This window comes from Phyllobates terribilis, unplaced genomic scaffold (genome assembly GCF_046119375.1).
Source record: "Phyllobates terribilis strain yellow unplaced genomic scaffold, ASM4611937v1 Scaffold_5__5_contigs__length_657084704, whole genome shotgun sequence".
Classification (NCBI taxonomy): Eukaryota; Metazoa; Chordata; class Amphibia; order Anura; family Dendrobatidae; genus Phyllobates; species Phyllobates terribilis.
The window spans coordinates 71,920,000-71,946,607 of record NW_027362765.1 but is presented as its reverse complement, the minus strand read 5'-3'; the positions used below and the strand labels follow the sequence as shown (position 1 = coordinate 71,946,607).

At 42.2% G+C, this 26,608-nt stretch overlaps 1 pseudogene; it reads right to left on the bottom strand.

Annotated features, from left to right (window-relative positions):
• The window catches only part of LOC141270768 (uncharacterized), a 153,781-nt pseudogene that overhangs the window by 32,992 nt on the left and 94,181 nt on the right, over positions 1 to 26,608 (bottom strand).

Genomic DNA, 26,608 nt, shown 5'->3' with positions numbered 1-26,608 from the left:
CTCTTTTGTCCCAACGGGGAACATATTTTAAGCAGCAACAGTTTTTTTTTTTTTGGTACCCCTACGGGCAACTATATACAGTCTCTTCTCTACCGTACTCAACGACGGCGTCCTCCTCCTGCTCTTTCTTTGGATTCAGTTTCTGTTTCAGACCCGTCCGGGTCCTCTTGCTCCTCCTCACACCGCAGCTCCTCCTCCATCAGGCGATGCACATGGAGGGCGTAGGGTCCTTTGGCACACTTGTGCCGGGTGAAGGTGACCTCGTCCCCTAGATACAGGTCACGACCTCTGTGTCCCTCCGGCAGATGGCTTTCTACGTCTCTGCGGGTCACAAAGACGTCGCCGGGTGTATGATGGTCTCTAATGAAGCCCCACCCATGCTGCAGGTTGAACTTAATCACAGTCCCGATGGTGCGGGGACCATGAGCTGCACGGGGGTTCCTCCGGGTCCGGCTCTTCTGTTCAGCGCTCTGTATTTGCAGCCGCTGCTCACGGACCCGCCTCTCTCTCCTTTCCCTGTCAAAGACTTCCAACTGCTGGCGGCAGCACTCCGCACGCTCAGCTGCGGCTGCCCTTGTTTCCTGAGTGAACCCCATGAGGTCTCCTCCGATGGGGTCCCACTCGAACTGCGCTTCTTCCAGCGGGAGCGGGGTCATCTTGACAGGTGCCGGAGGCGGTATCAGGGGCTCATCCAGAGGCCGTTCCCTCCGGAGTCGGGGATTGACGAACTCCGGAGGCCACACAAAGGGCTGCCCATCCGGGCACGTATGCTGGGCGAACAGGTCTTCACCCAGGTGCGGCGCTCTAGAGGTTGAGGGCGCTGTGGTGGTAGCGGCGCCCAGGTTTACCAGGCCTTGCGACCAGGCTTGGGGCACCCTGAATGTGAAGGGCACCGTGAAGACGGCGGCGCCCGGGTGTTCCTGGCCTTTCGACCAGGCCGGCGGCTCGGCAGAGGTGGAGGGCGCTGTTGGTACTGCGGCGCCTGGGGGCACTCGGCCTTGCGACCAGGCCGGTGGCTTCTCCTGCTTGGCCGCGCTCTGGATTGAGGCCCGTGACTTAGCAGGGGGCGTGGCCGCGGCTCCGGCCGCTTGAGGCCTAGCTTGGAGCGATGACGCAGCGGCTACGGGAACGGTGAGTGGGGCTTCGGGCTCTGCGACGGGGAGCTGGGGCAGGTTTACGGCTTCTGGGCACGGGATGCTGTCGTCCCCATTACCTGCCTTTATCTCTTCGGCTCCCTCCGCGGCGTCGTCTCCGGCCGTCGTCCCTCCTTCGCCGTCCGCAGAGGTGGACTTGCTCCTCGCTGCGGGTGGCATGCTTCGCTGGCGGGCTCCAGCCTGCTGGGCCATCTCTCGAGTCCACTCCGCCAGTGTTTCCTGCTGCACCCGGGCCATCCTCCGTGCGAGGCCCTCCAACGCGGTCTGTGCACGCTCCCGATCTCCGGGGAGCTGCGCCAGGATCTCCAGCAGGCCTTCTGGAGTGGCGACCTGCAACAGGCTCCTGACCACTGGGTCGGTGCTGCCTGACTCTCCCTCCATCTCCGGGTGTGTTCTCTCTGGACTCTCCTCCAGACTCCTTGTCTCCGGGTGCGCTCTCTCCAGACTGCTCCAGGCGACACCCATCTTCGTTCTCTTGTTCTGTCTCCGCCCACATTGAGGGTGGTCCCGGGGCAACTTAGTGATTGTCAGTTCCAGGGGCAGTTCTCTTACGCTGATGGACACTTCCAGCATCACAGTCTCTGTTGGTGGGCGCGGTTTCCGCTTTTGGCGCCATTCTTCGACCTGGCCCACGATGGGAGGTGGCCTCTTGCCACCCTCTGGCACGCCCATAATGGCGTCCGCTCTTCCAAGGCGGGAAATCTTTGGAAATGGCGGGAATCGTCTCCCAGTGGCGGGAAACTCCATGGATGGCGGGAAAAAGCTGCAAATGGCGGACAACCGGCGGGAAACGACCTGTGATGGGGTCCGATGGCGGGGACCCTCCGGAACCGGCGGGAGACTTCTTTTTAAGGTAACGGTGAACTTTTCTTCAGGCACGCAGTACCCGGTTGTTGCGGGCACGTTATCCTGCCGACTACGCCAAAGTTGACGCGCCCCCTGGGCCAGTGCTGTTAGGGATACCCGGAGCCGGATCAGATGGGGGTTGTAGTCTCCGAGTGGCTGTGACCCGGTCCGTGCCCAGGGTGTCAAACTCAGTGTGTGGCAGTCCTTATAGATGTCACTAGATGTTCTTTTATGTCGACTACGCCACCCGTTGATTTGCGGTCACTACGGCCGCCGCTGCAGCAGGGTCCGCTGAGGCTGGTGGTGTGTGTGCAGCTTTGGGTAGTATAACCCCCAACGGGAGGGGTATAGCCTCAGGGGGTCAGCCGTGGAGGATGGTGGTTGTGAAGGTGCAGCAAAGAGACTCAGAGGCATAAAATGCAGTTCCAGGGTTTTACTTACTGGTGTTGCTCGGGTCACTGTGTACAGCAGTGACCACCCGAGCCGTGCTGCGTCCACCAGGTCCTGGACTCGGTCAACTCCCAGGCAACTCCGGAGTGTGGTCCTGAGCTCCTTTCTGACTCTCCCTTCTTCTGGCCGTTCCCACCAGGGATCCACCTAAGTCCGGCTCCCTCGGGCCTCTTGTTGGTAAACCCTTGTCTCTGGGTTCCCTGACCCTATTCTTGGTCTGCCTTCCGGGTGGATTTAGTGGGTGGTCGTGGCAGATCCTGCCCACGACCTCCGGTCTCTGGCTGAGGATTAGTGCTGTGGCCTCCACCAGCTTGGGATCCGGTACCCTGTTGCCGACCCTTCACCCTATTAGCTCTCTTATGGGCTCTTGGGGTCCCCTCTTCCTGCGCCTCTGGGTCCCTCTTCCTTCTCCTCTGCTCTGCTTCTCAGGCTCTCTGACAGACTGTCTGACTGGCTGACTGACAACTGACTGACTGACTGACTGACCCTGATCTAAGATGGTGCCCACCTTAAATACTCCCTCTATGTGTGAGCTCAGGTGACCAGCACCCAATGAGCTCCTAACTTTACCCAGGCTGCTCCCCCTATCTGCCCCTACACTACTGGGATGTTCCACCCCCCTCCCACTCCAGCCAGGAACAGACACTGTCGTACCTGCACATTTCTCTAGTGGGAGTACCATCGGTCTGTTCCCCGGAAATGGGATGTGTGTAGTGCATGCAGCTAACTGAGCTCAGTACCACACTCCATCCTTACCCGGGAGTGGAATATCACACCTCTGGCTTGAGGTGCAATACCCCTGTAGCAGCCGAATCCTCAGGGTGCTACATGTGTACGGTGTGTATGTAGCAGTGCCGTGTGTGTACGGTGTGTATGTAGCAGTGCTGTGTGTGTACGGTGTGTATGTAGCAGGTCCGTGTGTGTACAACATGTATGTAGCAGAGCCGTTTGTGTACAACGTGTATGTAGTAGAGCCATGTGTGTACAATGTGTATGTAGCAGAGCCGTGTGTGTATGATGTGTATGTAGCAGAACCGTGTGTGTATGGTGTGTATGCAGCAGAGCCGTGTGTGTGATGTGTATGTAGCAGAGCCGTGTGTTTGCGATGTGTATGTAGGAGAGCCGTGTGCGTACGGTGTGTATGTAGCAGAGCCGTGTGCGTACGGTGTGTATGTAGCAGAGCCGTGTGTGTACGGTGTGTATGTAGCAGAGCCGTGTGTGTACGGTGCGTATGCAGCAGAGTCGTGTGTATGATGTGTATGCAGCAGAGCTGTGTGTGTGTGATGTGTATGTAGCAGAGCCGCGTGCGTACGGTGTGTATGTAGCAGAGCCATGTGTGTACGGTGTACAGTACAGACCAAAAGTTTGGACACACCTTCTCATTTAAAGATTTTTCTGTATTTTCATGACTATGAAAATTGTACATTCACACTGAAGGCATCAAAACTATGAATTAACACATGTGGAATTATATACTTAACAAAAAAGTGTGAAACAACTGAAAATATGTCTTATATTCTAGGTTCTTCAAAGTAGCCACCTTTTGCTTGTGCCAAATTCTTGAAGAATCACTTTTACTATTTTGAAATTTCCGCAAAATCCAAAATATTCTTTTTGTCTTTAACCTATTTTGTGAATTTTTAGCTCAAGATGTCTCATATTACACTAAAAGATCACAAAAATAAAAAAAAAAGATACATAAAATAACTGAAGGGGTCACTGGAGTACACTTGTGCACAAGGTTTGTGACTCTTTAAAAAGTAACAATTGGTGAATCAGCCATGTTAAATATTAAGTCATATCAAAATTATGATTTAAAAACAAATACAGTGCTTCACTCAAAGTAGAAGGTTCTGTAATGTGGTTTGGAGCAGTAGCCGTGGTACTTGTCTTTCATGCCCCGGCACATTACATGAAGTGGGGGTCCTGGTTTGGTGTGTGGACTTTGTCTACAGCTGCACTTCGCCATTGCAGACTGCATGATGCCAGTGACTTCGGCTGGCCAGGACTAGAGGTTGAAAAGTTCAATGAGGAAGACCACCAGTCAACATTTAACAGCCTGTTACTTAACATTAAAGGGAATCTGTCACCAGCTTTTTGCTACCTCATCTGACAGCAGCCTGATGTAGGCAAAGAGAAGCTGATTCCAACAATGTATCACTTCGCAATACAGCAAAACTGAAGAAGCTGCCCCTGCCCACACCAGGCTCTCTATGTACAAACTAGCAAAAAAGAAGCAAGACAAAAATATATCTCATACCCTACCATAATTATATATAAATGTAAAGCAAAGTTGCATAATAAATATAGGGTACTTAGTGAACTATTTTTGATCAAAAAAAGTATACAAGCCGTCCCACCAGCGGCAAGGTGACCCTAAATTGGGACGGTACCTATACTGCCTATATTAAAAACCTTACTGTATATCAAAGTTGAAGTAATGCATATAAAAGGGTAGACAAATAGGACCGGGTCCCAACTCCAGACCACCTAGGCCCGTGGTAAGCTACATATATACCAATCAGCTCAACAAAGGGCATGCCACACCCTTAAATTGCACAGAATGCAAACAAGTCAAAAAACCAGACAATGTGAACTGAGGTCTAAGATGGCAGACATACAAGAAACAGAGGCATGTTCACACTAGCAAAAAAGAAGCAAGACAAAAATATATCTCATACCCTACCATAATTATATATAAATGTAAAGCAAAGTTGCATAATAAATATAGGGTACTTAGTGAACTATTTTTGATCAAAAAAAGTATACAAGCCGTCCCACCAGCGGCAAGGTGACCCTAAATTGGGACGGTACCTATACTGCCTATATTAAAAACCTTACTGTATATCAAAGTTGAAGTAATGCATATAAAAGGGTAGACAAATAGGACCGGGTCCCAACTCCAGACCACCTAGGCCCGTGGTAAGCTACATATATACCAATCAGCTCAACAAAGGGCATGCCACACCCTTAAATTGCACAGAATGCAAACAAGTCAAAAAACCAGACAATGTGAACTGAGGTCTAAGATGGCAGACATACAAGAAACAGAGGCATGTTCACACTAGCAAAAAAGAAGCAAGACAAAAATATATCTCATACCCTACCATAATTATATATAAATGTAAAGCAAAGTTGCATAATAAATATAGGGTACTTAGTGAACTATTTTTGATCAAAAAAAGTATACAAGCCGTCCCACCAGCGGCAAGGTGACCCTAAATTGGGACGGTACCTATACTGCCTATATTAAAAACCTTACTGTATATCAAAGTTGAAGTAATGCATATAAAAGGGTAGACAAATAGGACCGGGTCCCAACTCCAGACCACCTAGGCCCGTGGTAAGCTACATATATACCAATCAGCTCAACAAAGGGCATGCCACACCCTTAAATTGCACAGAATGCAAACAAGTCAAAAAACCAGACAATGTGAACTGAGGTCTAAGATGGCAGACATACAAGAAACAGAGGCATGTTCACACTAGCAAAAAAGAAGCAAGACAAAAATATATCTCATACCCTACCATAATTATATATAAATGTAAAGCAAAGTTGCATAATAAATATAGGGTACTTAGTGAACTATTTTTGATCAAAAAAAGTATACAAGCCGTCCCACCAGCGGCAAGGTGACCCTAAATTGGGACGGTACCTATACTGCCTATATTAAAAACCTTACTGTATATCAAAGTTGAAGTAATGCATATAAAAGGGTAGACAAATAGGACCGGGTCCCAACTCCAGACCACCTAGGCCCGTGGTAAGCTACATATATACCAATCAGCTCAACAAAGGGCATGCCACACCCTTAAATTGCACAGAATGCAAACAAGTCAAAAAACCAGACAATGTGAACTGAGGTCTAAGATGGCAGACATACAAGAAACAGAGGCATGTTCACACTAGCAAAAAAGAAGCAAGACAAAAATATATCTCATACCCTACCATAATTATATATAAATGTAAAGCAAAGTTGCATAATAAATATAGGGTACTTAGTGAACTATTTTTGATCAAAAAAAGTATACAAGCCGTCCCACCAGCGGCAAGGTGACCCTAAATTGGGACGGTACCTATACTGCCTATATTAAAAACCTTACTGTATATCAAAGTTGAAGTAATGCATATAAAAGGGTAGACAAATAGGACCGGGTCCCAACTCCAGACCACCTAGGCCCGTGGTAAGCTACATATATACCAATCAGCTCAACAAAGGGCATGCCACACCCTTAAATTGCACAGAATGCAAACAAGTCAAAAAAACAGACAATGTGAACTGAGGTCTAAGATGGCAGACATACAAGAAACAGAGGCATGTTCACACTAGCAAAAAAGAAGCAAGACAAAAATATATCTCATACCCTACCATAATTATATATAAATGTAAAGCAAAGTTGCATAATAAATATAGGGTACTTAGTGAACTATTTTTGATCAAAAAAAGTATACAAGCCGTCCCACCAGCGGCAAGGTGACCCTAAATTGGGACGGTACCTATACTGCCTATATTAAAAACCTTACTGTATATCAAAGTTGAAGTAATGCATATAAAAGGGTAGACAAATAGGACCGGGTCCCAACTCCAGACCACCTAGGCCCGTGGTAAGCTACATATATACCAATCAGCTCAACAAAGGGCATGCCACACCCTTAAATTGCACAGAATGCAAACAAGTCAAAAAACCAGACAATGTGAACTGAGGTCTAAGATGGCAGACATACAAGAAACAGAGGCATGTTCACACTAGCAAAAAAGAAGCAAGACAAAAATATATCTCATACCCTACCATAATTATATATAAATGTAAAGCAAAGTTGCATAATAAATATAGGGTACTTAGTGAACTATTTTTGATCAAAAAAAGTATACAAGCCGTCCCACCAGCGGCAAGGTGACCCTAAATTGGGACGGTACCTATACTGCCTATATTAAAAACCTTACTGTATATCAAAGTTGAAGTAATGCATATAAAAGGGTAGACAAATAGGACCGGGTCCCAACTCCAGACCACCTAGGCCCGTGGTAAGCTACATATATACCAATCAGCTCAACAAAGGGCATGCCACACCCTTAAATTGCACAGAATGCAAACAAGTCAAAAAACCAGACAATGTGAACTGAGGTCTAAGATGGCAGACATACAAGAAACAGAGGCATGTTCACACTAGCAAAAAAGAAGCAAGACAAAAATATATCTCATACCCTACCATAATTATATATAAATGTAAAGCAAAGTTGCATAATAAATATAGGGTACTTAGTGAACTATTTTTGATCAAAAAAAGTATACAAGCCGTCCCACCAGCGGCAAGGTGACCCTAAATTGGGACGGTACCTATACTGCCTATATTAAAAACCTTACTGTATATCAAAGTTGAAGTAATGCATATAAAAGGGTAGACAAATAGGACCGGGTCCCAACTCCAGACCACCTAGGCCCGTGGTAAGCTACATATATACCAATCAGCTCAACAAAGGGCATGCCACACCCTTAAATTGCACAGAATGCAAACAAGTCAAAAAACCAGACAATGTGAACTGAGGTCTAAGATGGCAGACATACAAGAAACAGAGGCATGTTCACACTAGCAAAAAAGAAGCAAGACAAAAATATATCTCATACCCTACCATAATTATATATAAATGTAAAGCAAAGTTGCATAATAAATATAGGGTACTTAGTGAACTATTTTTGATCAAAAAAAGTATACAAGCCGTCCCACCAGCGGCAAGGTGACCCTAAATTGGGACGGTACCTATACTGCCTATATTAAAAACCTTACTGTATATCAAAGTTGAAGTAATGCATATAAAAGGGTAGACAAATAGGACCGGGTCCCAACTCCAGACCACCTAGGCCCGTGGTAAGCTACATATATACCAATCAGCTCAACAAAGGGCATGCCACACCCTTAAATTGCACAGAATGCAAACAAGTCAAAAAACCAGACAATGTGAACTGAGGTCTAAGATGGCAGACATACAAGAAACAGAGGCATGTTCACACTAGCAAAAAAGAAGCAAGACAAAAATATATCTCATACCCTACCATAATTATATATAAATGTAAAGCAAAGTTGCATAATAAATATAGGGTACTTAGTGAACTATTTTTGATCAAAAAAAGTATACAAGCCGTCCCACCAGCGGCAAGGTGACCCTAAATTGGGACGGTACCTATACTGCCTATATTAAAAACCTTACTGTATATCAAAGTTGAAGTAATGCATATAAAAGGGTAGACAAATAGGACCGGGTCCCAACTCCAGACCACCTAGGCCCGTGGTAAGCTACATATATACCAATCAGCTCAACAAAGGGCATGCCACACCCTTAAATTGCACAGAATGCAAACAAGTCAAAAAACCAGACAATGTGAACTGAGGTCTAAGATGGCAGACATACAAGAAACAGAGGCATGTTCACACTAGCAAAAAAGAAGCAAGACAAAAATATATCTCATACCCTACCATAATTATATATAAATGTAAAGCAAAGTTGCATAATAAATATAGGGTACTTAGTGAACTATTTTTGATCAAAAAAAGTATACAAGCCGTCCCACCAGCGGCAAGGTGACCCTAAATTGGGACGGTACCTATACTGCCTATATTAAAAACCTTACTGTATATCAAAGTTGAAGTAATGCATATAAAAGGGTAGACAAATAGGACCGGGTCCCAACTCCAGACCACCTAGGCCCGTGGTAAGCTACATATATACCAATCAGCTCAACAAAGGGCATGCCACACCCTTAAATTGCACAGAATGCAAACAAGTCAAAAAACCAGACAATGTGAACTGAGGCCTAAGATGGCAGACATACAAGAAACAGAGGCATGTTCACACTAGCAAAAAAGAAGCAAGACAAAAATATATCTCATACCCTACCATAATTATATATAAATGTAAAGCAAAGTTGCATAATAAATATAGGGTACTTAGTGAACTATTTTTGATCAAAAAAAGTATACAAGCCGTCCCACCAGCGGCAAGGTGACCCTAAATTGGGACGGTACCTATACTGCCTATATTAAAAACCTTACTGTATATCAAAGTTGAAGTAATGCATATAAAAGGGTAGACAAATAGGACCGGGTCCCAACTCCAGACCACCTAGGCCCGTGGTAAGCTACATATATACCAATCAGCTCAACAAAGGGCATGCCACACCCTTAAATTGCACAGAATGCAAACAAGTCAAAAAACCAGACAATGTGAACTGAGGCCTAAGATGGCAGACATACAAGAAACAGAGGCATGTTCACACTAGCAAAAAAGAAGCAAGACAAAAATATATCTCATACCCTACCATAATTATATATAAATGTAAAGCAAAGTTGCATAATAAATATAGGGTACTTAGTGAACTATTTTTGATCAAAAAAAGTATACAAGCCGTCCCACCAGCGGCAAGGTGACCCTAAATTGGGACGGTACCTATACTGCCTATATTAAAAACCTTACTGTATATCAAAGTTGAAGTAATGCATATAAAAGGGTAGACAAATAGGACCGGGTCCCAACTCCAGACCACCTAGGCCCGTGGTAAGCTACATATATACCAATCAGCTCAACAAAGGGCATGCCACACCCTTAAATTGCACAGAATGCAAACAAGTCAAAAAACCAGACAATGTGAACTGAGGTCTAAGATGGCAGACATACAAGAAACAGAGGCATGTTCACACTAGCAAAAAAGAAGCAAGACAAAAATATATCTCATACCCTACCATAATTATATATAAATGTAAAGCAAAGTTGCATAATAAATATAGGGTACTTAGTGAACTATTTTTGATCAAAAAAAGTATACAAGCCGTCCCACCAGCGGCAAGGTGACCCTAAATTGGGACGGTACCTATACTGCCTATATTAAAAACCTTACTGTATATCAAAGTTGAAGTAATGCATATAAAAGGGTAGACAAATAGGACCGGGTCCCAACTCCAGACCACCTAGGCCCGTGGTAAGCTACATATATACCAATCAGCTCAACAAAGGGCATGCCACACCCTTAAATTGCACAGAATGCAAACAAGTCAAAAAACCAGACAATGTGAACTGAGGTCTAAGATGGCAGACATACAAGAAACAGAGGCATGTTCACACTAGCAAAAAAGAAGCAAGACAAAAATATATCTCATACCCTACCATAATTATATATAAATGTAAAGCAAAGTTGCATAATAAATATAGGGTACTTAGTGAACTATTTTTGATCAAAAAAAGTATACAAGCCGTCCCACCAGCGGCAAGGTGACCCTAAATTGGGACGGTACCTATACTGCCTATATTAAAAACCTTACTGTATATCAAAGTTGAAGTAATGCATATAAAAGGGTAGACAAATAGGACCGGGTCCCAACTCCAGACCACCTAGGCCCGTGGTAAGCTACATATATACCAATCAGCTCAACAAAGGGCATGCCACACCCTTAAATTGCACAGAATGCAAACAAGTCAAAAAACCAGACAATGTGAACTGAGGCCTAAGATGGCAGACATACAAGAAACAGAGGCATGTTCACACTAGCAAAAAAGAAGCAAGACAAAAATATATCTCATACCCTACCATAATTATATATAAATGTAAAGCAAAGTTGCATAATAAATATAGGGTACTTAGTGAACTATTTTTGATCAAAAAAAGTATACAAGCCGTCCCACCAGCGGCAAGGTGACCCTAAATTGGGACGGTACCTATACTGCCTATATTAAAAACCTTACTGTATATCAAAGTTGAAGTAATGCATATAAAAGGGTAGACAAATAGGACCGGGTCCCAACTCCAGACCACCTAGGCCCGTGGTAAGCTACATATATACCAATCAGCTCAACAAAGGGCATGCCACACCCTTAAATTGCACAGAATGCAAACAAGTAAAAAAACCAGACAATGTGAACTGAGGTCTAAGATGGCAGACATACAAGAAACAGAGGCATGTTCACACTAGCAAAAAAGAAGCAAGACAAAAATATATCTCATACCCTACCATAATTATATATAAATGTAAAGCAAAGTTGCATAATAAATATAGGGTACTTAGTGAACTATTTTTGATCAAAAAAAGTATACAAGCCGTCCCACCAGCGGCAAGGTGACCCTAAATTGGGACGGTACCTATACTGCCTATATTAAAAACCTTACTGTATATCAAAGTTGAAGTAATGCATATAAAAGGGTAGACAAATAGGACCGGGTCCCAACTCCAGACCACCTAGGCCCGTGGTAAGCTACATATATACCAATCAGCTCAACAAAGGGCATGCCACACCCTGTCCATAGACAGTGAGGTGCTCATCACAGCAAGGGGCTTGCTGGACCAGGCGGTATGTGCTGCTGGGTCCAGTGATGATAAGCTCTTGGTGTTAAAACAATCATTGCAAGCAAACCAAACAACAGAGCTTGATAAGAGAGGCATCACTGAATTCTGTGCTTTAACCTTTACAGCATACTGTCTTCAGATTACATAGCAAAAACCTGCTGACAGATTCCCTTTAACTTGGTAGGGATTATGTACAATAGATAGCAGGTGCATAATTTCATGATCATTTCCTTTACAACATGTAGCATCTTCTCACATGGTCTCTCTACCTCTTCCAGGCTTACTTGCTTCTGTCCCCAAGTTCTTCGGTCTTTCCTACAAATCAGCACAGTACTACAGTCCAATAAGTGAGAGTCAACCCACGGTTCCCTATCCTCCTTTCCTTTAGGGCAACTAGTTTGCCACTATGGCCATTACTTAACCCCTTTCTGACATTTGTGGTGATAGTACGTCCTTGTGCCCTGGGCCTATTGGGCCAGGAACGTAGTATTATGCAGATTGTGATCGCACCCGCACACAAGCGGTATGGGACAATTGGCACCGGGTGTCAGCTGATTGTCACAGCTGACACCCGGTGCTACGTGCAAGGAGCAGTCCCGCACCGCTCCCAGCACATTAACCCCCGAATTGATGCGATCAAAGTCGATCGCAGCATTCCGGTGGCAAGGGGATGTAAGCGCTGTGTAATTACCTCCTCTCAAGCGTCCCGCGCTGTCTCTGTCGGGTCCCGGTGGTTGTCATGGTGACCCAATGTCGTCATGATGACATCCGGGCCACCAGGCAGCAGGAAGTTAGGTAGATTGTGCTCAATGCGCGGTCTACCTGACTTGTGTGTGCAGGGCTGCAGCCTGCATAGCATAGAGATGCTGCTGCAACATTTCTATGCTATGCAAGGGATCTGGGTAAAAAAAAATGAAAGTCCCATAGTGGGACAATGTGTAAAAGTAAAAAATGTGTCATAAAGTGAAAAAAAAAATTGTGTAAAAATGTTTAAAAAAATGTAAAAAAAAAAAATCCCCCAAAAATAAAAATATACTGTACCCATAAATAAATATTATTCTGAAAAAACGACAAAACAATAAAAGTACATATATTTGGTATTGCCACGTTCGAAACAACCTGACCTATAAAACTGTCCCACTAGTTAACCCCTTTAGTGAACACGATAAAAAAGGAATCAAAAAACGATGCTTTATCATATCGCCAAACAAAAAATGGAATAAAACACGATCAAAAAGACATGTAAATAAAAATGGTACTGCTAAAAACGTCATCGTGTCCCGCAAAAAACAAGCCGCCATACAGCTCCATCAGCCGAAAAATAAAAAAAGTTATAGCTCACAGAATAAAGCGATGCAAAAAAAATTATTTTTTCTACAAAATAGCTTTTATTGTGTAAAAGCGCCAAAACATAAAAAAAATATAAATGTGGTACCGCTGTAAACGTACTGACCCAAAGAATAAAGCTACCTTATCAATTTTACCATATGCGGAGCGGCATAAAAAAAAACAAAAAACTTTCTGAATTGTTGGTTTTTGTTTATTCTGCCTCTCAAAAATTGGAATAGAAAGCGATCAAAAAATGTCACATGCCTGAAAATGGTACCAATAAAAACGTTAACTCATCCCGCAAAAAACAAGCCATCACATAATTCTGTCGGCCAAAATATAGAAAAATTATAGCTATCAAAATATGGCGATGCAAAAGCTAATCTTTGCAAAAAAAGCTTCTTTTAGTGTGTGACAGCATCAATCATCAAAACCCGATATGAATCTGATATCGCTGTAATCGTACCGACCCAAAGAATAAAGTCATCTAATCACTTATACCGCAGAAGGAAAGGAGTGAAAAATAAACTCTAGGGTTAGGGTTGTGCTAGGGTTAGGGTTAGGATTGTGCTAGAGTTAGGGTTGGGATTTTTTCCAAAGTAAAGGAAAAAAAATGTTGACGATATAACGACTAGTGTTGAGCGCAAGTGGTCACTACTTGAGTTTGTATCCGGCATGCACCGAGTATCTCGGGTGCTCAAGTGACATGCTCGAGTCTCCACCCCATGTGTTTTGCGGTCAAAAAAACCTTGCTGGGATAGCCTGCCATGCACGAGCAATCCCCGCATGTTTTTTTTTGGGTGTCTAACAACCGTGAAACATGCAGAGCGGGGACTCGAGCACGTCACTCGAGCACCCGCGATATATGGTGCATACCTGAGTACCCAATGCAAACTCAAGTAGTGAGCACTTGCTCTCAAGACTAATGACAGCTTATTCAATATGATGACCTAATGTTATCAAATTATTTGTTGTACCTCTGGGTTCAAAATGTTCACTATACCCCTTGATTAAATTCTTGAGGGGTCTAGTTTCCAAAATGGGGTCACTTGTGGTGCATCAGGTGCTCTCCAAACGCGACATGGCGTCCACTCTCGATTCCAGCCAATTTTGCATTCAAAAAGTCACACAGTGCTCCTTCCCTTCTGAACCCCGCCGTGCACCCAAACAGTGTATTTTACCCACATATGGGGTATCAGCGTACTCAGGAGAAATTGCACAAAAGTTTTTGGGGTCCATTTTCTCCTTTTACTGTTGTAAATTTGGGGCTAAAGCATCCTTTTTGTGGAAAAAGTTTGATTTTTTTATTTTCACGGCTTCACAACTTCTGTGAAGCACTTGAGGGTTCAGGGTTCTCACCACACATCTAGATAAGTTCCCTGAGGGGTCTAGTTTCCAAAATGGTGTCACTTGTGGGGGTTCTCACTGTTTAGGCACATCAGGGGCTCTCCAAACGCGACATGGAGTCTGCTAATTATTCAAGCAAATTTTACATTCAAAAAGTCAAATGGCGCTCCTTCCCTTCCGAGCCCAACTGTGCGCTCAAACAGTGGTTTTCCACCACATATGGGGTATTGGCGTGCTCAGGAGAAATTGCACAACAAATTTTGGGGTAAATTTTTCATGTTGCCCTTGCAAAAATAAAAAAATTGGGGTCTAAAGTAACATTTTTGTGAAAAAAGTTAAATGTTAATTTTTTTCTTCCACATTCCAAAAATTCCAGTGAAGCACCTGAAGGGTTAATAAACTTCTTGAATGTGGTTTTGAGCACCTTGAGGGGTGAAGTTTTTAGAATAGTGTCACTTTTGGATATTTTCTGTCATAAAGGCCCATCAAAGTCACTTCAAATGTTATGTGGTCCCTAAAAAAATGGTTTCGTAAATTTTGTTGGAAAAATGAGAAATCGCTGGTCAACTTTTAACCCTTATAACTTCCTAACAAAAAAAATTTTGGTTCCAAAATTGTGCTGATGTAAAGTAGACATGTGGGAAATGTTATTTATTAACTATATTGTGCGACATATCTCTCTGATTTAAGTTTAAGCTCTTTAAAGCCCAAGATGTACTAATACGTATCTGCGCCCTGGGACTTAAGAGCCAGATACGTATTAGTACGTCATGGCGATCGCCGCCGGGTGTTAGTTTATTGTCACAGCTGACACCCGGTGCCATGTGCTGGGAGCGGTCCCGCACCTCTCCCGGCACATTAACCCCCGCAATGCTGCGATTGAAGTCGATCGCAGCATTGCGGTGGCAAGGGGAGGTGATCTTGATACTCCCCTCTCCTGCCGGCGACCAGCACTGTCTGCTGCGGCTTCCCGGATGTTGCCATGATGACCCGATGTCGTCATGACAACATCCGGGTCACCAGACAGCAGGAAGATACTTTAGTCATGCGCAGAGCATGACCAAAGTATCTTCTGCATTTGCAGCACTGACAGCCTGTATAGCACAGGGATGGTGCTCCATCCCTTTGCTATACAGGTGATCAGAATAAAAAACGTGAAAGTCCCATAGTGGGACAAAGAATAAAAGTAAAAAAAAAGTGTTAAAAAATGAAAAAAAAAAAAAATTGTGAAAATATTTTTTTAAAAATAATCCACCAAAAATAAAAATATAATGTACCCATCAATAAATATTATTATGAAAAAAAGCAAACAAAAAAACAATGAAAGTACACATATTTGGTATCGCCACGTCCGGAACGACCTGACCTATAAAACTGTCCCACTAGTTAACCCCTTTAGTGGACCCAGTAAAAAAAATAAATAAAAACCGAAGCAAAAAACAATGCTTTATCATCATACTGCCAAACAAAAAATGGAATAATACGTGATCAAAAAGACGAATATAAGTAAAGATAGTACAGCTGAAAACGTCATCTTGTCCCGCAAAAAAACAAGCCACTATACAGCTCCATCAGCTGAAAAATAAAATAGTTATAGCTCTCAGAATAAAGCGATGAAAACATTTTGTTTTTCTATAAAATAGCTTTTATTGTGTAAAAGCGCCAAAACATAGAAAAACGATATAAATGTGGTACCGCTGTAAAAGTACTGACCCGAAGAATAAAGCTACCTTATCAATTTTACCACACGCGGAACAGAATAAAAAAAATTAAAAAAACAACAATTCCTTTTTGTTTATTCTGCCTCCCAAAAATCAGAATAGAAAGCGATCAAAAAATGTCACGTCTGAAAATGGCACCAATAAAAATGTAAACTCATCCCGCAAAAAACAAGCCATCACATGACTCTGTCGGCCAAAATATGGAAAAATTATAGCTCTCAAAATATGGTGATACAAAAACTAGATTTTACAAAAAAATGCGTCTTTTAGTGTGTGACAGCTGTCAATCATAAAAACCCGATATGATTCTGGTATCGCTGTAATCGCACCGACCCAAAGAATAAAGTCGTCTAATCACTTATATCGCACGAGGAACGTAGTAAAAATAAACTCTAGGGTTAGGGTTGTGCTAGGGTTAGGGTTGGGTTGGACTAGGGTTGGGGTTGGGATTTTTTTCAAAAGTAAAAAAAAAAAAAAGTTGACAATATGGCACTAGTGTTGAGTGCAAGTGCTCGCTACTTGAGTTTGCATCGGGTGCTCGGGTATGCACTGAGTATTGTGGGTGCTCAAGTGACATGGTTTTGAGCACCTTGAGGGGTGCAGTTTTTAGAATGGTGTCACTTTTGGGTATTTTCTGTCATAAAAACCCCTCAAAGTGATTTCAAATGTGATGTGGTCACTAAAAAAATGGCTTTGTAAATTTTGTTGGAAACATGAGAAATCGCTGGTCAACTTTTAACCCTTATAGCTCCCTAATAAAAAAAACATGTTGGTTCCAAAATTGTGCTGATGTAAAGTAGACATGTGGAAAATGTTATTTATCAACTATTTTGTGTGACATACAGTACAGACCAAAAGTTTGGACACACCTTCTCGTTTAAAGATTTTTCTGTATTTTCATGACTATGAAAATTGTACATTCACACTGAAGGCATCAAAACTATGAATTAACACATGTGGAATTATATACTTAACAAAAAATTGTGAAACAACTGAAAATATGTCTTATATTCTAGGTTCTTCAAAGTAGCCACCTTTTGCTTTGATGACTGCTTTGCGCACTCTTGGCATTCTCTTCATGAGCTTCAAGAGGTAGTCACCGGAAATGGTCTTCCAACAATCTTGAAGGAGTTCCCAGAGATGCTTAGTACTTGTTGGCCTTTTTGCCTTCACTCTGCGGTCCAGCTCACCCCAAACCATCTCGATTGGGTTCAGGTCTGGTGACTGTAGAGGCCAGGTCATCTGGCGTAGCACCCCATCACTCTAGTTCTTGGTCAAATAGCCCTTACACAGCCTGAAGGTGTGTTTTGGGTCACTGTCCTGTTGAAAAATAAATGATGGTCCAACTAAACGCAAACCAGATGGAATAGCATGCCGCTGCAAGATGCTGTGGTAGCCATGCTGGTTCAGTATGCCTTCAATTTTGAATAAATCCCCAACAGTGTCACCAGCAAAGCACCCCCACACCATCACACCTCCTCCTCCATGCTTCACGGTGGGAACCAGGCATGTAGAGTCCATCCGTTCACCTTTTCTGCGTCGCACAAAGACACAGTGGTTGGAACCAAAGATCTCAAATTTGGACTCATCAGACCAAAGCACAGATTTCCACTGGTCTAATGTCCATTCCTTGTGTTCTTTAGCCCAAACAAGTCTCTTCTGCTTGTTGCCTGTCCTTAGCAGTGGTTTCCTAGCAGCTATTTTACCATGAAGGCCTGCTGCACAAAGTCGCCTCTTAACAATTGTTGTAGAGATGTGTCTGCTGCTAGAACTCTGTGTGGCATTGACCTGGTCTCTAATCTGAGCTGCTGTTAACCTGCGATTTCTGAGGCTGGTGACTCGGATAAACTTATCCTCAGAAGCAGAGGTGACTCTTGGTCTTTCTTTCCTGGGGCAGTCTTCATGTAAGCCAGTTTCTTTGTAGCGCTTGATGGTTTTTGCAACTGCACTTGGGGACACTTTCAAAGTTTTCCCAATTTTTCGGACTGACTGACCTTCATTTCTTAAAGTAATGATGGCCACTCGTTTTTCTTTATTTAGCTGCTTTTTTCTTGCCACAATACAAATTCTAAGAGTCTATTCAGTAGGACTATCAGCTATGTATCCACCAGACTTCTGCAGAACACAACTAATGGTCCCAACCCCATTTATAAGGCAAGAATTCCCACTTATTAGACCTGACAGGGCACACCTGTGAAGTGAAAACCATTTCCGGTGACTACCTCTTGAAGCTCATCAAGAGAATGCCAAGAGTGTGCAAAGTAGTCATCAAAGCAAAAGGTGGCTACTTTGAAGAACCTAGAATATAAGACATATTTTCAGTTGTTGCACTCTTTTTTTGTTAAGTATATAATTCCACATGTGTTAATTCATAGTTTTGATGCCTTCAGTGTGAATGTACAATTTTCAAAGTCATGAAAATACAGAAAAATCTTTATATGAGGTGTGTCCAAACTTTTGGTCTGTACTGTATCTCTCTGAATAAGGGCATAAAAATTAAAATTTTGAAAATTGCTAAATTTTCACCAAATTTCCATTTTTATCACAAATAAACGCAAGTGATATCGAAGAAATTTTACCACTACCATGAAGTACAATATGTCACGAAAAAAACAATCTCAGAATCAGTGGGATCCGTTGAAGTGTTCCAGAGTTATTACCTCATAAAGTGACAGTGGTCAGAATTGTAAAAATTGGCCTGGTCATTAACGTGCAAACCACCTTCGGGTGTAAAGGGTTTAAAGGGGTTTTCACATGAACAAAAGTTCATTTTAATCAATAGATCTTGGAATAATAATAAGTTCCACAATTGGATGTGTTTAAATGAAATGTTCCTGTGCTGAGATAATTTTAGAAATGTGCCCCTGCTGTGTACTGTGTAATGGCTGTTTGATCGTGTACAGAACACGGTCTGATCACATCATATTTCCTGGGCAGGGGAGGAAGCAAAATAGTGTACAGACATTACAGCAGGGGATTGCAACTGATTCTTTCTTTGAAGTAAACCATTGTTTAAAAACAGGAAGGGAAATGTTTTACATCACAAAAAGAATCAGCTGTGATCCCCTGCTGTAATGTCTGTTGTGACAAAGGCACTGGCAAAGTACTAGAGGGGAGATATGTAGCACTGAGATTGATAGCTGCAGTCATTATGCATAGGAAAAAGGTTACAGCACACGAGTGGGTTAAGCAGCCATCTTGGTGCTGGGATGATTGAACACCTGTAGAAAGGGAGGAACTCAGAGCATAAAATTCACAGCCTTTCAGAGCATTTGGTGTGGGGTGGGCTGAAGGGGAAAGCTCTGAGCTGTTTGTGGCACACATGCTGGATGTATGGAGATTGCAGGTCTCCTGGTGTGAATCTCTTTGTTAAAGGACATGGAAACTGGACTCTAAGCCAGGTGGGCTGCAGTGTGTTTCAGGTGTGCATTGAAATACATCCACGGGAGTGTCTCTAATGAACTCAGATGTTGCCAAAAAAGCTATTAGAAGCTTCCAAACACATGACCTCATCATACGGGCAGTCCAGAATTGTTTAAAGGCATAGTAATCTTAGTGTATGTAAATTTTCCAGTAAGTAATAAAAATGCCTTCAAACATTGTCTCCCTCATTATTCTGGCATTTGGCAAATATTAAAAATTATGGTAATACTAATGGACTTAAAACGGGAAAGGTTTATTCTGATTTCATGTCAGATATTGAGAAAAACATGCGTCTGTGTCTTTTTATATAGTGTATGTAAACTTCTGGTTTCAACTGTATATAAACACACACACACATATATTGGTTGGCAATTATAAAGTTAAAGAGGTCATAGATGATCTTAGATAAAAAATAAATCATTAAACTATCATTTTATTTATTTTTTGGCAATACATTTATGCACGATTCAGGTACGATCCATATAAAATAGTGGAACAGTGGTAATTTTCTCTTGTTTAGGCGAACGTTAACCCTAGAATTTGAGGAATCAGCTGAGTGTATGTGTCTTTTTGTATACTGGTCTGTATTGGGTCTAATTGTATTCAAACATGATTGGACAATGTTGTTTTTAAATGTTCCCATGATTCCGTGTGTTTAGATGGGCTGGGTCAGGCTTGGATTGCAACTGTCCTGATCATGTATAGCAGCATCTCTCCATTGCCGATGTCACATCGAACAGATGAGAGCGGCATCAGACAAATTGTGTATGTAAATGTCAAATATTTTATATGTATATGGTTTATACATAGTATCCATAAGATACACTTCATAGCTTTTCAGTAACAATTAATCATTAGTAATTTTAAACATTTCCTAATAATCATCTAATGTTCCAAATGGTTTTCCCTGTTTTTTGTACGTGTGACTTTACTATAACTTGCTTTTTTTTCTTACACATTTTCAAAAAATTATAACAGGAAAGTTTTCTACTTTCCTGTGTGTGTTCTTTGATGTCTAACAAGATGTGATTTGAATGTAAAACATTTCCCACATTCTGAACATAAAAATGGCTTCTCCCCTGTGTGAATTTTCTGATGTACAAGTAATTCTGATTTTGTTTTAAAACATTTCCCACATTCTGAACATGAATATGACTTCTCCCCTGTGTGAATTCTCTGATGTACAACAAGATATGATCTCGTTGTAAAGCATTTCCCACATTCTGAACATGAATATGGCCTTTCCCCTGTGTGAATTCTCTGATGTGTAATGAGATTTGATTTATCTATGAAACATTTTCCACATTCTGAACATAAAAATGGCTTCTCCCCTGTGTGAATTCTCTGATGAGTAACGAGATATGATAATTCGTTAAAACATTTTCCACATTCTGAACATGAATATGGCTTCTCTCCTGTGTGAGTTCTCTGATGTCTAACAAGCTTGGATTTTACGCTGTAAGATTTCCCACATTCTGAACATGAATGTGGCTTCTCCTCTGTACGGCTTCTCTGATGTACAAAAAGCTGTGATTTTTGTATAAACCATTTTCCACATTCTGAACATGAAAATGGCTTCTCCCCTGTGTGAATTTTCCGATACCTAACAATATCTGATTTCCCTTTAAAACATTTCTCACATTCTGAGCAAGAAAACGGTTTCTCCTCTTTAAAAGCTAGTTCAGATTCATCAGTTCTTCTTTGACTTTTGTTTTGCATATCGGTCACTGATGAAGCAGAAGAAAGGACCTGTTGAAAATGATCAGATGAAAAATTTTTTCTGAGAAGGGCTTGAGGTGTATCTGACATAATGGCATATTCTTCATATGTATCTGGTGTGATACCATGATCATCTGTTGCGAAATCTGAAAGTATCAGAGGTCCCTCTGAGCTCAAGGTACATTCATCTGCCAAGAATAAAAGCAATTTTATTATTTTTCAATAACACTGCATTGAAACCACATCAATATTATATATTTTATACATTTCCCTACAAATTGTAAAACAAATCAATTATCAATTGACTAAGAAAGTAGAGCACAAAGCAAGGACTGTTATATTATGGTTTTAGGCCTCCAAGTTGTGCTGTTTACATTTTTTACTTCTCTGTTGGATTCGTGTTCCACTTCACCGTTCTTTTTTCTTTTTTTTATCAAAAAATGTTTTATTAAACATTTTCAAACAAACAAATGAGTTTACATCTCCCAACCCTTCCCACCCTTTCCCACCGAGCTCTCCAATTCAGGAAACAGAAATGCATTAGATGAATGCTCCAGGTTCTTTCGCAGCAATGTCCATATGTCTTTTGTGTCTTGTAGCACAGCAACTTTTCCAATTTCTGTCTCCTCTCTCCCTCCCACAACCCCTCTCTTTACAATTTATTCCACATTCAATAAAATAAATTACTTTTATACATATCAAATGTTGGTCACTTTATTTCTCTTCCGTAATTATTATAATATTCAAATTATTTAGTCATCTTAAGTCCTTCTACTAGTTATCAAAGAGAAAGAAGAACAGCAATCTAGAATACCTACACTTATCTTACAGTCAAGTCCAATCTATCTAACGAGTGCATATACTAACATTCTTGACCATGTTAATGACATAAGACCTAATCCCAGGAAGTCCAGCCACGGTGCCCACAATTTTTCTAGATTGCCTCTGCTCTGAAATACACATTTCTCCAGTCTAAGCATAATATTTTTTTTAGGAATATATTCCTGTAAATTTGGGGCTCAGCGTTCTTCCAGTGAAAGGCAATAAGCTTTCTAGCCTCATACAGCAGACGAAGAATAACTATATGATGGGTCTCCCCAGTTGGTAAGGCATTTATACAGCCCAATAAACAAACAATAGGGCTTACAGGGACCACACACTCAAATACTCTGGATATAAGATCCAGAACATCTTCCCAGAATCTCCCAAGTTTAGGGCAATTCCACATTACATGACATAAGTCCGCACCAGGGTTCCCATATCTATAGCAGTTTGAATCCGTTTTGTAACCAAAGGTGTATAAACGCAAGGGAGTGTTATATACTCTATGGATCAGATAGTATTGTGAAAGTTTCTGCCCCTCACTCGTTGATACTAGTGGTATAGACTGGAGAATATCATCCCATGTATCTTCATCAATTGGGCCCACGTCTTGCTCCCATTTAAATTTTGAGACTATTCCTCCTCTAAGAATCTGTTCCATTAAGCATTTATAGTGAAGTGAAATTATTCCTCTTGTCGACCCTTTCCCCACTACAGTATCCAGAAAGGCTGCTCCTTTACTTTGAATAAGAGGGTACCGACTGTTTTGTGTTGTGAAGGCATGTCTTAATTGCAAATATTGGTAAAATCCCTTACTGGAGATTCTCAACTCACTTTGGAACTCTTGAAAAGTCTTGAACATATTATCCTTAATTAATTGTGCGATCCTGGATAGTCCCAGTCCCTGCCACTGCCCAAAACCCTCTAGTTTATCGAATTTTGGGTAATTAAGAGTTATTCCATACTGGTGAATATTTTGAATATCCTACCATGCCCATCATCTCTTTAACTTTAGACCATATTTTGTGTATCCCTCTGATCGTTACTCCTGCTGGGTCGTAATTATTTAACCCTCCACCCTCCAAAGCCTCCACCAGGCTTTTTACCCCTAGTGCGTGACTAATCATTCTAGCGAATGAGGATGGAAGCTCCGGGCTCTCCCACCCCCTCACATGTTGTAACTGTGAGGAGAAATACACCAATGGGTCAGGAACAGCTAGGCTCCTGTCCCCTTTAGGTTTCTGTAGGGTCTAAAGTTTTATCCTTGGAACATTCTTTTTCCATATTAAGTCCCTAAAAATTTTATTGACTTATAAAATATTCGCAAAGAAAGCCATATTGGTGCTTTGTGCAGCAGGTAAAGTAGCTGTGGCATGAGGACCATCTAAACTAGGTTAGCCCTCCCAAAGGTAACTTACGCCAGGCCATTGTTTTATTCTGAAATTTGGTCAGAAGAGGGTCAATATTTAAAGATTCATACCCCGTAACATCTTCACTTACTGTTATTCCCAGGTATTTAAATGAGCGAACAATCTTAAGTTGCTCCCACTGTCATAAGTGCTGCTTTGCCCTAATTAATTGAAAGGCCTGACAGAGACCCGTAATTGTTAATAATTACCATAGCCTCCTTTAGTGATACTGACCAGTTGTCTAGAAAAAGAAGAATATCGTTCCCATATAATGTGTTTTTTTCCTGGTAATCCCCATAGAAGTATTGAATTTTTGAAGAGAAGAGAGGCGAATTGCTGCAGCTAGTGGTTCTATAGCGATAGCAAATAACAATGGAGAAAGGGGGCACCCTGCCTTGTACCTCTTTGTAAGGGAAATTAATCAGATTTAAAATTATTGACTTGAATTATGGCCCGAGGGGCAGAAAAAAGAAGCTGAATCCAGGAAATACATTTTTCCCCAAATCCCATATGAGACCGTGTGTTCCACAGAAAAGCCCATTCTATACTGTCAAAGGCTTTAGCTGTGTCAAGAGGTTCAGGAACAATCTACGTATATTAACCGCTGTTGACATATTCGGCATAAAGCCTGTCTGATCTTGGTGAATTATGGCTCACTAGTAATGTTTCTGCCTTTCATATAACAGGTCCTGAGTTTGAATCCACAGCACTGACAGAAGAAGAGACAACCATACAGAATAGTGTGAGAAGTTGTGTTTTTTTTTTTGTTTAAGTGGTTAAATCTTTAGGTGTAAAATCTATACAAAAAAAAAAGTCTGCCTGAACAAACCCTAGAAAAATAGAAAAATTCAACACATAAATTATCCCATCCAGTGACTGAGAAGAACCTGTGACTTCTCGACATTTAGTGGTCACTACTCACCTGTGCGGTTATCTGTAGGAATCTCCTCTTTACACCACTCATCACCCCTCACATATGTCTCTGTAGTATTAATATGGGTCAGATCTTTACCCTGAAAGAAATATTGCAAAAGTCACAAACAGATGGAAAACTTGTATGAAATTATTTAAAAAAACAAACAACAGTAAATCAACATGGTGACTTTGAGAGAGAGAGTGCTCCATAGTCCATACTCCATATAATCTCAGTGTATCGATCTTTTATCATAACTCTTGATTTAATTAAATAACAGTGCTGGGCAGAGAAGTTTCACATTTCTGTTCACGCCCATAAATTTCTATCAGCTATGGGAAGTTTTCTTTCTTTGTGACATTATTTAAACTTGAGCCGTCCATTAATAAGGCAGAAATAGTCTGCTCCAAAACTGAACAGATACCTATACCTTTTTAACTATGTGCATGTAATGGGATTAGTGTATAAGTGCGAAATATAGTGATATTCATACCTGGAGGCTTACTAGTGTTTCTTTGTCTTCTTTGGCTGTTGAGAAAGATCAACTCAATAGAGGGGGCATCTTGTAGCCTGTTTACTGGAGTTCATATTATGTAGGCTTTGAAAGTGGCTTGATGCCTACCTACACATGAATGTAGGGTTTGAAATTGGCTTGCTGCCAACCTACACATGAGTGTAGAGTTTGATAGTGGCTTCGCACGACTGTAGGGTTTGAAGGTTAGGGTTAGTGGCACGGGTGTAGGGTCTGAAATTAGCTTGTTGCCTACCTACACGCGAGTGTAGAGTTTGAAAGTGGCTTGCTGCCTACCTACACATGAATTTAAGGTTTGAAAGTTCCTTGCTACCTAACTACGCAAGAGAAAAGTGATCCGGCACTGTGATACAAGTTTCAAGAGTGTTTACCTGAGGTGGTTTGGAGGGCAAGTATGGAAACTTGCCTTTGTAGATAGTGACAGAAAACCCAAAAGAAAAGACAGAAAAGAGAGTGGTCAGAGAAAGTGAAGACAAAAATGCCATAACAGGTTGAAAAAGGATGTTGAAAAAGCTGAAATTTCCCCAAAGGTGGGCCTCAATGTGTTTCATTCGTAGATGATCATGAGAGAGCAGCATGGCTGGTTGCAAGAAAATAGTAAAAATCTGAGCAGTGAAAGAATGTGACCGAGGAAGTGATTAAACTGGGGAAAGGGTAGAGAAACCATTATAGGTGATCGTGTTGCATGAATGTTTTGACAATGGACTGGACAGACTTACGTGAGGGTGTGGGGAGAATGTCTGCTCCACTCCCCTATAGAACAGTACTGTTTTAATAATCCTAGGTATGTTGTAGTCATCTGAAAATGTACTATTTTCAGATACAGCCATTAGACAGCAGCAGAGATACTGTTTGAGCTTACATTACCCTTATGTCAGTGGGACACAGGGTTAACTGGTTTGGGGGCCACCCTTAGTGACAAGAAGGAACTGAGGGATCTCAGGGAGATTAGCTTCGGCCATCTTAGTGAGTTAAAGAAGTTGGCCACAACTTTTTATTATGCCCCCAATGTATCCCCCCATAAGTGTCTTTGTAATTACCTTCTGTTGCAGGTTCTGCCTGTGAGTGGCGCTATCGCTGGCCGCTCACAGGCATCACGTGACCCCGCGCTGACGTCACGACAAGTGAGGCGTGCCTCAGCGCTGGGGTCCCCGCGGTGGCTGCTTGGTTGTGGGCGGGGTTTCCCCGCGCTCCACACCCAGCATCCACCGCCGGCTTTCTCGATGAATGAGGAGAGGGAGAGTGTGCGGTGGATGCTGGGTGTGATGTGCGGGGTAACTCCGCCCACAACCCAGCACCCACCAGTGGAACGCAGAAGAGGGACCCGCGGATGCAGCCTGGACTTGTCGTGACGTCAGTGGATGTCAGAGCCGGCTGCAGCCGGGGGTCAGTGATGCCTGTGAGTGGCCACCGATAGCTTGGCTCACAGGCAGTAACTGCAACAGAAGGTATTTACAAAAACACTTATGGGCCCCGGGGGATACATTGGGGAGGGGATAATAAGTAGTGGACAACCCCTTTAAGAAGGAGCAGTGAGTAAGGACAGACGTACTGAGAGCACAGGGAAGAAGAGAGATGGGTGTGTGTGGGAGAAACCAGGAGGATTAAC